Source organism: Eptatretus burgeri, chromosome 4 (assembly GCF_056783735.1).
Source record: "Eptatretus burgeri isolate ZD-2024b chromosome 4, Ebu_testis_v1, whole genome shotgun sequence".
Taxonomy (NCBI): Eukaryota; Metazoa; Chordata; class Myxini; order Myxiniformes; family Myxinidae; genus Eptatretus; species Eptatretus burgeri.
In genome coordinates this window covers 63,273,623-63,291,051 of record NC_140964.1, presented here as the reverse complement: position 1 = coordinate 63,291,051, position 17,429 = coordinate 63,273,623, and the positions used below count along the sequence as shown (strand labels likewise).

Below are 17,429 nucleotides of genomic sequence, written 5' to 3'. Positions count from 1 at the left end.
AACTCAGGATCCTGGGATCAAGCCCCGCTGGCTGCTGAATTAACACCAGGGGGTTGACTCAGCCTGTCATCATATATACCAAGTCGTTTAACACCAGGGGGTTGACAGCCTGTCATCCTTCCGAGGTTGGCGAAATGAGTACCAGTGTACTGGGCCGGTGTATACTCCTGTTAAAATAGGTGTACCAGATCCCTGTGTCATAAGAGGCGACCAGGGTTGTGTCAGGAAGGGTATCCTGTGTAAAACATGTGCCAATTCACTATGCGTATCATATGGATGATCCGCTGTGGCTACCCCTAACGGGAGCAGCCGAAAGAAGAAGAATATATATATATATATATATATATATATATATATATATATATATATATATATATATATATATATATATATATATATATATGTCATTCGTCAATTTCCTTCTCACCACTGACACCCGAACCCACTCCCTTCTCCACCCTCTCTCAAAACCACATTTCTTCCACCCCAACATTATCATCATGTTCCAAGTTCCAAAGTTCCAAAGTCTGAGTAAATATCCTGGGTTAATGTCCAACTGGTTTTATTGGGTTGGGACGAGATGTGACATGATGAAAATAGTTTTCTTCATCGTCTATCCTCACCGAATCTTTTTGTGTACACGATGTATTGTCAGATATCTATCCAAAGGCTCATCCAGCTTGAATGAGGTTAATTCTGAGGGCGTTTCTGTAATTTATTGGCTTACCAATTTTGTGGAGAATCCTAGGTGAGATATAAACCTCCCAAGTTGTAACTTCCTCAGTGGCACCTTCCAAATTGGAACCTTCCAGAAGTTTACTTCCAGAGATAGACTTTCCAAAAATTCCTGAGTTGGACTTTCCAAAACTTTCGGTGGTGTAACTTTTGAAAAACTTCCAAAGTGGTTGAGCTGTTTGGTAGTTTGCTTTTTTGGGTGCTGTTGGTGGATTACTTTTTCATCATCAGTAACTACTGTGATTGGTTATTGTTTATGGTGACGTAACAGCAGGTGAGAAACACCAAGTCAGTTCCCAAACCTCAGCAATGGCAGCAGTCGACTGCACATGTGAAGTATTAGAGAGTGTTTTTCCCCTCCTGCTGGATTAACTTACCTCACCATTTAACTGACTCGATGATCCTGTTCATGGTTGAGTGGCTTGAACCAGAGATACAGCTGCTGAGAATACTACACTTAAGGACATCATACTTCACTGCCATAAACCCATGAAAGAGTCCTTTTGGTCTGTAACGGTTTTGGGGTATTATATGCATGATGGAACAAGCCTTTGACAGCCTTTGCAATGTGATATTATTACTGATAAATTGTCACAAATGTTATTAAAACTTGAAGTGTGCTGTATAAATTATAAGATACAGCATTTGACAATTAATGCAGTAGACCTCACCGATGTGTATAAAATAAATTAGATTTGCACACACACACACACACACACACACACACACACACACACACACACACACACACACACACACACACACACACAACAAAATGCATGTAGGTATATAATATAAATCCTCAAACTGAGAAAGCAATGGAGCTCTGGAATACCACATTGATATTACAGCACTCTGAAGGAAAGATCAAAATACGAGGAGTTTTTTCTTGGGATCTTCCAGGGATCTTCCAGGGAGACGGCCTTTCCCTCCTCCTCCTGTTTAGCTTGGCTTTGGACCCACTGAACAACCTCTTTAATGAGCATGGACAAGGATACACGCTAACAGCCAACAGAAAAAACATCCAAAGAAACAGGAATGGTGACATATCTACTGTACGTACATGGATGATTAAAAACTCTTCACACCAAATGACGAAAAATTGGCAGAACAGCTGAATTTTGTAAAACGGTACTCCAACGACATTCAAATGAATTTGGCTAAGAAAAGTGTAATAAGTACAAAATAGACCAACAAAAATGGACAACATAAAAATTGACCAAAATACAAGAATACAGGAACTAGAAAATGAAGTATCACACAAATATCTCGGAGTATTAGAGGGCCACCAAATATGTCACAAACAAATAGGCCATGGGCTAGATAGGGCCACCGTGCACCCCCCCCCCCACCTCCCAACAAAACTATGTTTTTTTGAAGTGTCTGGATATGCTGAATACGAATTTGAATGTTAACATTGAAAATATTGGGATGCACTACCTCTTTTAGCCTCATGAAAAGGGGTACCCTTAAAAATGAATTTTCGTCATTTGTGCCAAAAGCGATTTCTGTACCCAATCAGAATGGCTTCTAGACGACCCATTACACTGTCAGACTACACATTATGGCTTATATGAAACATAATCTCATGCTGGTTCCATGTATGTGTCTTTGGTGTATGTTACCTGAAACATCAACAATACAGACAGAACAGGCAGCTTTAAGTGAAGCACGTTCAGTGATACAGTGCCCCCTACTGGCACGACATCACGTGGGAAATCCGGATCAGATGTTATTTTCCAGGAAACGAAAGCAGATACACCAGTTGAACACGACAACTGAAGTATCCACAGACTTTCACAAAAAATAAATAAGTAAGAGGAGCCGTCGATTTATTACGTACGTAAATTTGGGGGGGGGGGGCATTTTGAGCTGCTTTTCCATTAGATTCTCTGTATTTCCTTTCTCTTGCCATATATTAATTTACACTGCAGCCCTTTTTGCCAACATAATATGTAGATGACCCAACAGATTGAAACCATCTGATAAAGTGATTTCGTCGCAAGGTTACGTCATCCAATGGAAGGGCGATTTGGGAGGAAAAGTGAAACTGGGAATTGTGACTGGACAAAGTATGTAATGACTGCTTCAAGGATGTCATGGCTCATGTACATGATTGGTAAAAATTTTACATTAAATCTTCGCGACAATCCTAAGTTCAGGTATTAGGAGCTGTGTATATCTCTGATCTCCGCCACCGAAGGTGGACGAAGGACGTTTGTCTGTCTGTGAACACTGAACAGCATATCTTTAAAAGTTGTGGACGAGTTGGGGAGGTGACAACAAGAAGCTAATTAAATTTTGGTTCAGGTCTGAATCCAGTTCCGGCCTATCAGTGAGATAAACAAGCTCAAATGAGCTAAGATCCTCGTCCTCAATGATGACGTCATAAAAACGAATATGACATCATTGTGATGTATCAGGTTTGCGATAAATTATCTGTGCTAATGCCCGGCTTGATTCCCGCAAACAAAATTCAAACAGCTTGCCGAGTTTCGGAGATAATGGTATAGGCGATTTCCATGAGCGGCGATATTTTGACGTCAACTTTTTTTTCGAGGAAGAATTTCCAAAATCGGAGATGGTTACTGCCTGTGCGTGGGATTTCTGCATATACGTGGCAAGTTTCACGAAGATCCGATGAAAACTCTGGGTTGTGAAACAAAAAATGTCAAAAAATAGGAATGACGTCATAAAAATTGATATGACGTCTTAGTGATGTATCATATGTGCGGTAATTCATCTCTGCTAATGCCCTGTTCGATTCCCGCAAACAGAATTCAAAAAGCTTGTCTAGTTTCGGAGATAATTTTTCAGGCGATTTCCATTAGCGGAGATATTTTGACGTCATAACTTTTTTTTCTCGGAGGAATTTTCAAAATCGGAGATGGTTACTGTCTGCGCAGAGTATTTTTTACATATATACGCCAAGTTTCAGGATGTTTTGATGAAAACTGTAGGCTGTGAAACAAAAAAGTTCACAAGAAGAAGATGAAGAACAACAACGTGAGTAAGACTTAGAGATCCTCCACGAGGATCTAAAAACGTAAACTGTTCAGCCTGGAGGAGGTATGCGTTCTACCGAGTGCTGTTCTCGCTTCTTGTTAGGTATGCAAACACAAACCCGTGTACCCAACCCACTATGGTGCGTACATAATAAATAGATAGTCCCTTTGTCATTAATCGATTCAATCGAAGATCTCACAAACGGTCAGGGTTGTGTTTTACGGGATAATTAATGACACTGACGTTCGTTGCAATCCTGAGGTCTCCTTAATAGACAGCGACCCCTGTGGGTCTCGATCGAGACCCAGATGATTTTCGGTTAAATTGTCTGCAATGGACATGCCTGCAGGTGACCCGACATAAGGTCTGTTTTGGACCATGTCAAGGCACGACCCTTGGTGATTCCCGATCGATGGATCAATTGGCCCTGAATGCGCACTAATCCTGTGATCGAACCGTCTGCGAGAATCATAACCCTTCATTACGAACCTTAACATCACGTGGATCGAGTACCCCTGCACTTACTGCTGTGCGTTTCATCATCAAGGATGCCATGACACCTGATTCCCCACATTATTGGTCATTCCCATGTTTAGTTTAGGTTTCAGTGATGTTTGAGAATCTGCTTTTTCTGTGGTTGTCGTCATCGACGAACCCAATAAATCTTTGTGGATATTATTTATTAATTTTTTTTTTTTTATTACATCCAAGCTGCGACGTCTGTGCTCTTGTCTGCATTTTGTTAAGAGCGTACATGAAAAACCGTTTAGCGGAGGAAATTGAAACTTTACCACATATTACAGGAGCATGTGATTTAGCGGTCACTGTTTTGAGGTCAACATCGGCCAAAGGCCCTGACAAGCCAATTTTCTAAAATCCTCAATTTTCATCAAAAAGACTAGAAATTTGAAGAGGATTTTCATATTCCCTCATAGTCCATGATCCAGTAGGGTTGGTCGGTTCCATCTGGGGGGGAATAATTCTTATTGTGATTTTTTGTGTGTTATCACCCTGTTTATATGCCTACCCTTAAATAAGCTTTTGTGCAAAATGGCCAGTACAAGGCAAGTAAGACATCCTACTTCAACTTGCCAACATTTTTTTTATCAGTCAAACATTAACAATGAAATTTGTCTCACCTTTTGCTAGGATCATCTGCTTCTCAACAAAAAGTGCTGAACATGCCTCGGTTGAAAGGTATGTCATTGGAGACAATTATATATCAGTGTCTATTACCTGTGTGATAAATCATACCACCTTTAGATAAGTATTTGTCTATCATTTACTGTGGAAAGTAAATATAAGTTCTGGAACAATATAATTACATGGGTGTTTAGCAAATTTATTAAGAAATCCAAAAATCTAAATTTCTTTTTTGTATGTTGTATATTAAGATCAATGTAGCAGACAATGTTACCCCACCCTTCAAATGAAAAAATACCTAATTTGGACGGATTTATGTAGTTTGGTCGATGTCATGATATTTTCCCTGTTGTTATTGAAGGATACTTTCCAAGAATGTGCAATCTGATGAATGAGTCAAAGATGAAAATGAAACACAATCTTCTGTTGTAGGGCATAAAATTACAGAATAGAAACATAAATGTGGTGTTCCACATGTCATGATATTTTCCGTTGTTATTGAAGGATACTTTCCAAGAATCAAACAAAGGTAAATGATAGCATATTCATGAACAAGATGAATGTTTTTTTCCCTGTAATTTCTCAAAAAATACAGAATTTCAGGGATTTAGATACTCAATAATGCACATATGAAGGTATCAAACACCCGTATGACACAATATAAGACAGTAGCAAGATGGTTAATCATGTGCAATCTGATGAATGAGTCAAAGATGAAAATGAAACACAATCTTCTGTTGTAGGGCATAAAATTACAGAATAGAAACATAAATGTGGTGTTCCACACGAACAAGGCCATTACCTAGGCCCAATGTGTTGCTGATAAACATATTGTCTTATGCACCATAGACGGGTCCTTTATAGTTTCTAAGGCATGTCTGATCATATGCACTGATTGTAAGTGATATAAAATGTTCAAGATGAACTTAAACATCATAATCATTATCCAGTTCTTCAATATCCTCATCTGAAATTTCCCTATTGTCTGACTCAAAGATGGATGCCTTGTTCTCACAGTCTAGCAGTCTGCACATATCAGTGCATTTCAGGCCGTTTGACAAACACACATTTTGGTAGTGAACACTTCCTTTTACAATTGCAGGCAAATAAATCAAGGACGGCCTCAGGTGCTGGCTGACTATCCATACAGTGCACCACCAACTGTTCAACTCCTTCTTCCTTCTCCATCTTCCATTCTCGGTCAACACGACTTGGTACTTTCAGGTCCTGTTCAAGACATCATCTCCATTATAGCCTATAATAAGAGAGAACCATTACTTTTAAATAGAATGTCTTCTTCCGTCTTACGCCAGTTTCAGAAAAGTTTATTTTGGGATGGGGTTACATAACGGCTAATAACACACAAAAGGCTACCACCAATGCAATGCCATCACATAGTTTCTGACTGTAGAGATGTATACCCTGCCAAAAATTACAATGAACATTATTCCCCTCGGATGGTACCGGTGGCCAAAAATTACCGGGTCTGGCTCATGGCCTAATACCAGGATGGGTGGGGTTCAGGTATATCCGAAGGGAGGAGACAATAGACAGGTAGACACACTGAGAAGTTAGGAATGTCCTTTCCTTTGGGAAGAAGGAAGGATCCCTTGAGGGATTTCAGCCTCTATATCGTCCAGTGAGATTAGATGGCTTTGACCTCTTGTTAACCTCCGCCATCGAACATCGGAGGTTACTGTTTTCACCCCTTTCTGTTTGTTTGTTATCTTGCCAAAACGAAGTTTTTGCAAGATATGTCAGTCAGCTTGTATGTTTTTTATTTTTATTTTTGTCTATAATCACATATAAAAAATTCTGCAGAGCACAGTTATCATTGGAAATTTTTGTAACTTCGCATATCAGAGGCCTATAGAGGTCCCTTTCAGCGCACAAAATTTTGAAGGTCAAGGTCAATGTCACTTTGTCGCAAATCAGGGGAGTCGACGAAACCCTTATTTTTTGAGTAATTTTGATCGGATCGTCTTCAAACTTCATGGGAATATAGTTCATGGTCTGGCGCTCAGCTGATTAATTTTTGGTGGCGATTGGCCTTGACCTTCATATGTTTTTTTTTTAACCTCCGCCATCTTCGAAGATGGATGGAGGTTACTGTTTTCACCCCCTTTCGGTTTGTTTGTTTGTTTGTTTGTGAACAGTATTACGGAAAAACTCCTCGACGGATTTCGACGAAACTTGGTGGGGGGTTAGGTGTAGTCCAAGCATCATGCCATTAAATTTTGGACTTGGTCCCCCCCCCAAAAAAAAAATTGTTAGAGAAAAAGTTTTTTTTTTGCATTTTTACATGTTTTAAGTGATTTCCAACCCCCCCCAAATTTTTTTTACCCCTCCCCCCAAAAAAAATTTAGAGAATTTTTTTTTGCATTTCTACATGTTTTAAAGTGATTTCCAACCCCCCCAAAAAATTGTTACCCCCCCAAAAAAATAGAGAATTTTTTTTTTTTTGCATTTCTACATGTTTTAAGTGATTTCCAACCCCCACCCCCAAAAAAAATTACCCCCCCCCAAAAAAAAGAATTTTTTTTATCATTTCTACATGTTTTAATATAAGTGCTTTCCAACCCCCCCAAAAAAAATTGTTGGAGAAAAAAAATGTTTGCAACTTTTTTTTCAACAAAATTTTGATTTTTTTTTTCTTTTTGCATTTTTACATGTTTTAAGTGATTTCCAACCCCCCCCCCCCCCACAAAAAATGTTGGAGAAAAGAACTATAACTCTGTCAGCACTGTTGACATCATATTTAATGAATAAGATATAAGGTTCACTTGAGTGACCCAACAGTATTGGCGGCGGAGGTTTTGCACTCTCCCGAGTGCCCCCCCCTCTAGTTTTTGTCTGTAATCACGTATAAATCACTCTGCAGAGCACAGTTATCATTGGAAATTTTTGTAACTTCGCATATCAGAGGCCTATAGAGGCCCCTTTCAGCGCATAAAATTTTGAAGGTCAAGATCAAAGGTCAAGGTCACTTTGTCGCAAATCAGGGGAGTTGACGAAACCCTTATTTTTTGAGTAATTTTAATCTAATCGTCTCCAAACTTTATTGGAATGTAGTATATGGTCTGGCGCTCAGCTGATTAGTTTTTGGTGGCGATTGGCCTTGACCTTCATGGTTAGCGCCTGAGGTCAAACATATTTGACCCCAAGGCCAAATTTTCAAGTTTTAGGAACCATATCGTGTAGAACCTCAAATTGAACACCTCGATGAGTACTTTCTAGATATGTCAAGCTTGAGACATTATGACGTCACTTGGTGACGTTATGAGGCAAACATATTTTTCATGGTTACTCTGTAGAACGATTATCATCGGAATCTCTCGTAGGCAGATATTCCTCAAGGATTCGCTCTTGGTGGATAGCAGTTCTGTTCACCTCAGTGTGACCTTAAAGAAGTCACACGTGGTCACCTTTTGGCAAGATACGGGTCACCCTGCGGGTGACATTGGTTTTATTTGTCTGTTTGTTTGCTTGTGAACAGTATTACGGAAAAACTTCTCGACGGATTTGGACGAAACTTGGTGGGGGAATTAGGTATGGTCCAAGGATCATGCCATTAGATTTTGGACTTGGTCCAAAATCCAATATGGCCGCTATGGCGGCCATTTTGAAAAAACATTTGAATTTTTTTTTTGCATTTCTACATGTTTTAAGTGATTTTCAACCCCCCCCCCCCAAAAAAAAATTGTTAGAGAAAAAAAAAATTTGCAACTTTTTTTTCAACAAAATTTCGATTTTTTTTGCATTTCTACATGTTATAAGTGATTTCCAACAAAAAACATGCCAAAATTATAATTGCAGCTGATTTTGGAACTTCAGGTGGATATACCCACGTAAGATCAATTTCTGTCTCAAGGAATCTAGTTATGACGAATGAATTGAGTATGTAAAAGTTAAAAGTAAAAGGGAAAGTTGCAAACTATAACTCTGTGAGCACTGTTGACATCAAATTGAATGAATAGGATATCAGGTTCACTTGAGTGACCTAGCAGTATTGGTGGCGGAGGTTTTGCACTCTACCGAGTGCTCCCCCTCTAGGTTGAGATTGAGGACGTCCATCCATTGTTACCAGTCGAAGCAGCAGGTGCAGGGTGGAATGAGTGCAGCAGAAACCAAACTGATGGACTCAAGATAAAAGAATCAGAGATTATTCTTGAGGTCAGTGGCAAATATTATCGACTACCTTACTTTTCTTATGATCACGAGAAAGCTAACTGGTCTGTTGAGAGGGTCAGGTTTGGCATGCTAATTAAGAGAACGAGAGAGCCCACGAAAGGTCACCATGTTTAAAATATCTCTATATATATTTATATCAATTAGAAAAATATTTCCTTACCAATCAGATATTAATTGTTTTTTAAATGTTGCTGTTTCGTGAACTAATTGCGGATATCTTGTTCCGATAACTTTTTGAACACGTCTTGCTTCTGCATCACTCTGAAATGAAGAGGAACCAGTCCTTTTATCCTTCCCAAACCACAATGTCGTCAAATCACTTGTTAATTTGGAATAGTTCTAACGAAATGCAACAATAAGAGACCATTCATACTTAAATGTTGACCCTCCAGCTCCTCTTCCTCCAACCTCCTGTGTACACCTTTGTTTGGAGCCACCCACCCTTATCACCCTTCCGGTGCGTACATAATAACTAGATGGTCCTGGTTTGCACATATCAAATGAAGCTTCGGCTCGACGATTGATCTTCCCAAAGATATCCTTGATGTTTTACTTCCAACCTCAAGTCGAGGAAAGGTTGGTAAATTCTTTCAGTCACATTCCCAATGGCAGGCTGTGGGAGCAACACTCAATAATTGCCATAACCCTCACACCTTCACTTCCCACGGTTCCTCAAGTCCATCGAGTTCTCCAGTAAATAAACAACGCTTGCAGCCTTGAACATCTGTTTGATTCCAAGATGATTTCTCAGTGCCTGTCACGACCTTCACAAATCGCTCCATTCCCAGCAGAGAAGCAAAAACATTCGTTTGGAGATGTGCTCTTGCTTCAGGGACAGGGATCGTTTAGACTAAAGAAACTGATTACAGGACTGTGAAACAACGAATCATCATCATCAAATAATCCCGAACAAGGAATGCTCTGCCTAATGAGAACCACCGTCGTGACGAGACGTCATCAAAATTCCTCGTCCAACTCTCACAGTGGATTTCGTGGACACATCCTCACTTTGATCCACTCTCATTCACGTCGTTTTATTCTTGGATTCCATTCCAAACGGTTCATCAGCAAAATATCTGCGAACATAAAGGAATGCAAACTTTTTTCGAATTATAAAGTTTCACACGTGACTTTTCACTTGTTGCAACGTCCTTCAAACTTGTCCGATTCCAGCAAAGGGCATCTCGTCCACTTCAAAGGGTCACCGTCGCCTAAGGAAGAACTTCATTTTGTCATTCGTTCTTTTGAAGTTGAAACTCATGACACTCCCTCGGGGTGAAGAATGCAAACTTTAAGTGTTGGAAGTGGAAAAATCAGCGACAGCACGTACCTTTCCTTTTTCGGGACGCTTGGTCGAGGATAAATAACTTTTGGTAATTTTACAATGTAGCCCAGTGGGTTAAAGGCAGCATCGAGTGGTTAAAGTTTGATGATTCATGTTTTTAACATATGTTTTTTTTATATTAGCAATGTACAATCGTTGTGATTGTCAAACTCGGTCAAAATGTGATGACATTTCACCATACACAGTTAGCCTGGTGTTGGCTTAATCGGTTAAGGTGGCTGGCTTAAGGTCTTAAGGAGTTCCTGTCGTGCCGTTGCATAACACCAAGTGGGTCGACTCAGTCGGTCATCCTTCCCAGGTCGGCAAAATGAGTACCAGCTTACTGGTAACAAGCGGCACTGCATCAGTGGCACAGTCACGTTCCGAGCAAGGATGCAACCAGCAGCCATCGGCTGCATTCGAAAGGATGATGATGACCAAACTGTCCAGGACACAGCTCGGTTGCAATACGAAAACGATAGAAAGAGATGTCAGAATAAATGGCACTGGCAGGATGGCCTTGAAGCTGTGCTGTCTCGCCTGGGTTCAAACCCCAACCCTGTTCCCTGTTATAAACTCATCGCGGTGTTTCACAGGCAGGGTTATTACCTCTACCACCGAAGGTGAAGGAGGTTGTTTTCACCCCACCCCCACCCCCCAGTCTGTCTGTTTGTGTACAGGATATCTCAAAAAGTTGTGGACGGATCCGGGTGAAACTTTGTAGAAAGCTTTGGTGTTTGACAAGGACGAACTGATTCGATTTTGGTGAAGATCCGGATCCGGATCCGGATCCGACTACTAGAATTTTTAAAGTAATTATTCACCATTGAGAGATAGGGCCAAAAAGGATATATATAACACGATATCTCAAAAAGTTGTGGACGGATTTAGATGAAATTTGGTGGACAAGGGCAAGGGTGTGTGTGTGATCAGTCAGAATTGATTCGATTTGGTGAAGATCCGAATATGGTTCTGGATACGAGAATTATTTAATTTCTCAGTGATTATTAACCATTGAGAGATATAGGGCCAAAAACGACACAGTAATGTCCAGCATGATATTTCAAAAATGTATTGGGCCCGATCTGTTCTCGTGGATCAGGCATTACGTGGTGGAGGTATGCGCTCGACCGAGTGCCCTTCTAGTTCATCAATGTGTTTGCCGTCCCTCGGATGGACGTTTAACTGGGCGTCACATCTGCCAGCATTAGTTGGTGGATGGAAGCCAAGTGTTAGCTTCATGACTAAGGTGGCTGGCTAAAGATCTAAGAGTTTTGAGTTAAAGACCCTGTTAGGCCGTTAAATAAAACCAGGTGGATTGATTCAGCCTGTCAGCCTTCCGAGGTTGGCAAACTGAGGACCAGCTTACTGGAAACAGGGGGACAACGCTTCAGTGGCACAGTGCGTTTCCAGCAATGGTGCAACCAGCAGCCATAGGCTGCATATGAAATAATAACAATAAGTTGGTGGACGTTTAAGATCCCATGGTGTCCTTCGTGAAGAGTAGGTGAGCTATCTTCGGCACTCTGAATAAATTCCAAATTCCTACCTGAACCTCATATTCACCCTGTCCCAACAGAACGAAATGCAAAAGGGACAACACCCCCAAGAAGGTCGCTAAACCCCTAAGATGGACATGTTTAGTAGTAGTAGTGGTAGTGGTAGTAGTACTGCTTTTGTTAGAATTGCCACAATTATATTTAATGTCGCTCACTCTCCTCATCCCTGCTAATACATGGTCAGGACTGCAGTAGGTATGGTGGAACATTTTAAGAGAAAGCAGAACCAAGAGAGAAAGGGAGGGGAAGAAAAAACAAATCACCAAAATAACACATTTATACAAATAAGGGCAAAGTGCCTTGTGGAGACACGCTACAAATTACTACGTTTGTGGTCCAAGTGCTCCGCCGCTCTGAGCGAGTGGTTCCTACTCTGTCACCCTAAATGAGTGGTCCAAGTGCTCTGTCACTCTGAGGGATTGGTCCAAGTGCTCTGTCACTCTGAGGGAGTGGTCCAAGTGCTCCGTCACTCTGAGGGAGTGGTCCAAATGCTCCGTCACCCTGGGCGAGTGGTTCGTGCTCCGTCACTCTGAGCGAGTGGTTCCTACTCTGTCACCCTGAATGAGTGGTCCAAGTGCTCCGTTACTCTGAGCGAGTGGTCCAAGTGCTCCGTCACCCCGAGCGAGTGGTTCGTGCTCCGTCACCCTGAGCGAGTAATTCGTGCGCCGTCACCCTGAGCGAGTGGTTCGTGCTCCGCCACCCTGAGCGAGTGGTTCGTGCTCCGCCACCCTGAGCGAGTGGTTCGTGCTCCGTCACCCTGAGTGAGTGGTTCATGCTCCGTCACCCTGAGCGAGTGGTCCAAGTGCTCCGTCACCCTGAGCGAGTGGTCCAAGTGTTCCGTCACCCTGAGCGAGTGGTCCAAGTGCTCCGTCACCCTGAGCCAGTGGTCCAAGTGCTCCGTCACCCTGAGCGAGTGGTCCAAGCGCTCCGTCACCCTGAGCGAGTAGTCCGTGCTCCGTCACCCTGAGCGAGTGGTTCGTGCTCCGCCACCCTGAGCGAGTGGTTCGTGCTCCGTCACCCTGAGCGAGTGGTTCGTGCTCCGTCACCCTGAGCGAGTGGTCCAAGTGCTCCGTCACCCTGAGCGAGTGCTCCAAGCGCTCCGTCACCCTGAGCGAGTGGTCCGTGCTCCGTCACCCTGAGCGAGTGGTTCGTGCTTCGTCACCCTGAGCGAGTGATTCGTGCACCGTCACCCTGAGCGAGTGGTTCGTGCTCCGCCACCCTGAGCGAGTGGTTCGTGCTCCGTCACCCTGAGCGAGTGGTTCGTGCTCCGTCACCCTGAGCGAGTGGTCTAAGTGCTCCGTCACCCTGAGCGAGTGGTCCAAGCGCTCCGTCACCCTGAGCGAGTGGTTCGTGCTCCGTCACCCTGAGCGAGTGGTTCGTGCTTCGTCACCCTGAGCGAGTGATTCGTGCGCCGTCACCCTGAGCGAGTGCTTCGTGCTCCGTCACCCTGAGAGAGTGCTTCGTGCTCCGTCACCCTGAGCGAGTGCTTCGTGCTCCGTCACCCTGAGCGAGTGCTTCGTGCTCCGTCACCCTGAGCGAGTGCTTCGTGCTCCGTCACCCTGAGCGAGTGCTTCGTGCTCCGTCACCCTGAGCGAGTGCTTCGTGCTCCGTCACCCTGAGCGAGTGCTTCGTGCTCCGTCACCCTGAGCGAGTGCTTCGTGCTCCGTCACCCTGAGCGAGTGCTTCGTGCTCCGTCACCCTGAACGAGTGCTTCGTGCTCCGTCACCCTGAACGAGTGCTTCGTGCTCCGTCACCCTGAGCGAGTGCTTCGTGCTCCGTCACTCTGAGCGAGTGCTTCGTGCTCCGTCACCCTGAGCGAGTGCTTCGTGCTCGTCACCCTGAATGAGTTGTTCGTGCTCCGTCACCCTGAATGAGTGCTTCGTGCTCCGTCACCCTGAGCGAGTGCTTCGTGCTCCGTCACCCTGAGCGAGTGCTTCGTGCTCCGTCACCCTGAGCGAGTGCTTCGTGCTCCGTCACCCTGAGAGAGTGCTTCGTGCTCCGTCACCCTGAGCGAGTGCTTCGTGCTCCGTCACCCTGAGCGAGTGCTTCGTGCTCCGTCACCCTGAGCGAGTGCTTCGTGCTCCGTCACCCTGAGCGAGTGCTTCGTGCTCCGTCACCCTGAGCGAGTGCTTCGTGCTCCGTCACCCTGAGCGAGTGCTTCGTGCTCCGTCACCCTGAGCGAGTGCTTCGTGCTCCGTCACCCTGAGCGAGTGCTTCGTGCTCCGTCACCCTGAACGAGTGCTTCGTGCTCCGTCACCCTGAACGAGTGCTTCGTGCTCCGTCACCCTGAGCGAGTGCTTCGTGCTCCGTCACTCTGAGCGAGTGCTTCGTGCTCCGTCACCCTGAGCGAGTGCTTCGTGCTCGTCACCCTGAATGAGTTGTTCGTGCTCCGTCACCCTGAATGAGTGCTTCGTGCTCCGTCACCCTGAGCGAGTGCTTCGTGCTCCGTCACCCTGAGCGAGTGCTTCGTGCTCCGTCACCCTGAGCGAGTGCTTCGTGCTCCGTCACCCTGAGCGAGTGCTTCGTGCTCCGTCACCCTGAGCGAGTGCTTCGTGCTCCGTCACCCTGAGCGAGTGCTTCGTGCTCCGTCACCCTGAGCGAGTGCTTCGTGCTCCGTCACCCTGAGCGAGTGCTTCGTGCTCCGTCACCCTGAGCGAGTGCTTCGTGCTCCGTCACCCTGAGCGAGTGCTTCGTGCTCCGTCACCCTGAGCGAGTGCTTCGTGCTCCGTCACCCTGAGCGAGTGCTTCGTGCTCCGTCACCCTGAGCGAGTGCTTTGTGCTCCGTCACCCTGAGCGAGTGCTTCGTGCTCCGTCACCCTGAGCGAGTGCTTCGTGCTCCGTCACCCTGAGCGAGTGCCTCGTGCTCCGTCACCCTGAGCGAGTGCTTCGTGCTCCGTCACCCTGAGCGAGTGCTTCGTGCTCCGTCACCCTGAGCGAGTGCTTCGTGCTCCGTCACCCTGAGCGAGTGCTTCGTGCTCCGTCATCCTGAGCGAGTGCTTCGTGCTCCGTCACCCTGAGCGAGTGCTTCGTGCTCCGTCACCCTGAGCGAGTGCTTCGTGCTCAGTCACCCTGAGCGAGTGCTTCGTGCTCCGTCACCCTGAGCGAGTGCTTCGTGCTCCGTCACCCTGAGCGAGTGCTTCGTGCTCCGTCACCCTGAGCGAGTGCTTCGTGCTCCGTCACCCTGAGCGAGTGCTTCGTGCTCCGTCACCCTGAGCGAAGTGCCGTGCTCCGTCACCCTGAGCGAGTGCTTCGTGCTCCGTCACCCTGAGCGAAGTGCTTCGTGCTCCGTCACCCTGAGCGAGTGCTTCGTGCTCCGTCACCCTGAGCGAGTGCTTCGTGCTCCGTCACCCTGAGCGAGTGCTTCGTGCTCCGTCACCCTGAGCGAGTGCTTCGTGCTCCGTCACCCTGAGCGAGTGCTTCGTGCTCCGTCACCCTGAGCGAGTGCTTCGTGCTCCGTCACCCTGAGCGAGTGCTTCGTGCTCCGTCACCCTGAGCGAGTGCTTCGTGCTCCGTCACCCTGAGCGAGTGCTTCGTGCTCCGTCACCCTGAGCGAGTGCTTCGTGCTCCGTCACCCTGAGCGAGTGCTTCGTGCTCCGTCACCCTGAGCGAGTGCTTCGTGCTCCGTCACCCTGAGCGAGTGCTTCGTGCTCCGTCACCCTGAGCGAGTGCTTCGTGCTCCGTCACCCTGAGCGAGTGCTTCGTGCTCCGTCACCCTGAGCGAGTGCTTCGTGCTCCGTCACCCTGAGCGAGTGCTTCGTGCTCCGTCACCCTGAGCGAGTGCTTCGTGCTCCGTCACCCTGAGCGAGTGCTTCGTGCTCCGTCACCCTGAGCGAGTTGTTCGTGCTCCGTCACCCTGAGCGAGTTGTTCGTGCTCCGTCACCCTGAGCGAGTTGTTCGTGCTCCGTCACCCTGAGCGAGTTGTTCGTGCTCCGTCACCCTGAGCGAGTTGTTCGTGCTCCGTCACCCTGAATGAGTTGTTCGTGCTCCGTCACACTGAGCAAGTGGTTCGTGCTCCGTCACACTGAGCAAGTGGTTCGTGCTCCATCACCCTGAATGAGTGGTTCGTGCTCCGTCACCCTGAATGTCTTATGTCATAGGTCCAAGTGCTTTATGACGTCATAGGTCCAAGTGCTCCATCACCCTGAGCAAACTTGATGTGTTTAACCCATGGAAATCCATTGTTAGTTTTTTTAAGGACCTTTTAAACTTTGTTTAAAAAATTAATTTCCTTGTTGGAAGAATGTAGAGTTAAAATTCCCTGAAAAACCTTTAAACTGTAATCATTGGATGACATGAAAAGCATTTTTCATGGCCTGGCCCTCTAGAATGGTTGTAACACGAGATGCAAACGTGATCTTTATATGGAAATGTGTGATAGCAAGTGGAATCCTCATTACCCTTGCCAAAGGAGAGGGTATTGCATTTGGGTCTGTTTGTTTGTTTGTCCACACAGACCTTTCGTGTTTTTCTCTGCAATAGCTTGTCGGATTGAGACAAAATTTTCAACATTGGTGCGACTATTCATGTGAAATGTTTTAATGACAATTATGATGTCTTAGGTCACGTGGTGTGGCAGCCATATTGGAAAAACGGGGAAAAATTGGACTTCTGTATCTCTGAAACCGCACCAAGAAAAAATTGAAACTTGGCACATAGCAAGTACTCTTCATGGGGAATGTGTGACTTTTTATGATGTCATAGGTGTCTTCGTTATGACGTCATAATTGCAAATGTAGAATGCCACATCCGATCAGTATGAAAACTTTTGAGGGTCATCGAGAGATAAAATCGTCCACAGAAAAAGAATTGACGTCATCGGTCATGTGATTCGGCAGCCATATTGTTTAAAAAAAAAACTTTCAAAAATCTTCTTTGAAGTGACTGAACAGATTGAGGCAAAACTTTACAAGTACGACCACCTGTCCATGAGGAACAAATGGTTCACACATATGATGTCATTGGTCACATGGTTTGACAGCCATATTGGATTTACTCTAAAACCTATAAAAATACACCACTCAAAAGAAGTCTTGGTGAGGGTCTGCAATCTCTGATTGCTCTTTTTCTTGTTTTAACATGCATTCTAACTGTACCTGTGCATGGTAAAAAGTGATGTCAAATCCATTCCCAAAGTGATAAAGCCACAAAATACATTGGCTGCTTCGAGAAAGAGTTAAAATTTACAAATCAAAGACTTTACTAACAACATACTTGGAATTTAAGAAAAAAAAATTCAAAAGATAAACATCTATGAACAATGCCCCCAGGGAGGTAAAGCCCCTCACTTGAGCTCATAAATGGACAGATGACAACATCCAGACATCACACACCCGATGATGTGCAGACTACACAATGCTTGCCTTATATGTTACAGCAAGCTACTTCTTATTTCATATGCAGCACAAGGCTGTGGGGTAGCATCATTGGCTGAGGGTACGACTGTGCTGCTGATGCAGTGCCCCCTGTAGGTT

At 45.1% G+C, this 17,429-nt stretch overlaps 1 protein-coding gene across 1 annotated transcript in view; it reads left to right on the top strand.

The window, feature by feature from the left end:
- The window catches only part of LOC147028203 (uncharacterized), a 54,060-nt gene extending 47,954 nt beyond the window's left edge, over positions 1-6,106 (top strand). Inside the window, exons 2-3 of the transcript XR_015057463.1 lie at positions 4,891-4,938; positions 5,987-6,106. The gene's annotated coding sequence lies outside the window, so the exon portion shown is untranslated. The remainder of the gene's footprint in view (positions 1-4,890; positions 4,939-5,986) is intronic.
- The last annotated feature ends 11,323 nt before the right edge of the window (positions 6,107-17,429 follow it).